We start from the raw sequence: 1,182 nt of genomic DNA, 5'->3' as shown, positions 1-1,182 counted from the left end.
TTCCTCTTTCCCTCCCCCCTCTCCCTCCCCCACCATCCCACTATCCCCATATTAGTCAGGGTTCTCCTTGCCTCAATCTCCTGGAATTAAAGGTGTGTACTACCTTGTTTAGGCCTAAACTTTTCATGGCCACTATGCCCCAATATCTCCATGCCAAGATGCAGGTCAGAAACTTGTGTCTTCCAGCCTCAAGATCTGGATCACAGGTGTGTCCTCCAATTCTGGATTGTAGTTCATTCCAGATATAGCCAAGCTGACAACCAGGAATAGCCACTACAATCCATCCCTTATCAACTTGACATAAATAATATCTCATGACCAGGCCATCAGTGAGTGTTAGGACTGTCACCTTCAGTGTATGTGTGTGTATGTGTGTGTGTGTGTCTGTGTAATGGTTGAATACAAGGCCTCAACATGCTAAGCCAAATCTTTGCCCACTCTTCAATTTTGGACTTGGCAGTTTCTAGAATCAGTGTTGAAAGCTGGGCATGCGCATAGTTACTTGCAGCTTCAGCACTGTGTCTTTTGGGTATCATCAGTGTGATTGTGATGTGAGTTTGCCTATCTGGTAACCAGCTGCCTCCTCAGTAAAGCATGGACACTAATAATATTCTTGGGAAGAGTTTCACATGGACATCTCTGTCCAAATTAGCATCCAGAAAACATTAATAGGACTGAATTATGTTTTATACTTTATGTACACAGTAACTTCATTTGTCAACAGTCCTAAGGAAATGATTGGCTTTTACATTTGGAACAATCATATGACAGATCATTGGGATTTGTTACCCAATCACATGAGCAGATTTGGTAAATGAGCCCGGCCTAAGCAGCTGTGGAGCGGTGTTCCCATTTGCTACATGGAGCCGGTCCAGGAGGAAGAAGGACACCATCTGGTCCACACACAGAGTTGGGCCTGATTTATAGATCTTAAAATCTGTCAACACGCTTGCTCTCCTTCCCTACTGTCAGTGCTGTTCCCTGGGATAGAATTTTAACAGCACGTTTTCAAAGCAGCTCTGTGACTTGAGGTCAGTGTAGTGTCTGGGCAGCTGTGTGTCAATTACACTGCCACCTGAACTGCATCTGTTTCTTCTTGTCTCTTGACCTGGGCAGGCCCATCTTAGTTCTGGTGGGCCAGGGTGATCTGGGGCTATGTTTCTGTGAGCTCATTTAGGGACT

Source organism: Mus caroli, chromosome 2 (genome assembly GCF_900094665.2).
Source record: "Mus caroli chromosome 2, CAROLI_EIJ_v1.1, whole genome shotgun sequence".
In the NCBI taxonomy this organism is placed as follows: Eukaryota; Metazoa; Chordata; class Mammalia; order Rodentia; family Muridae; genus Mus; species Mus caroli.
The sequence above is the reverse complement of the archived record's forward strand: the minus strand, read 5'-3'. Positions refer to the sequence as shown.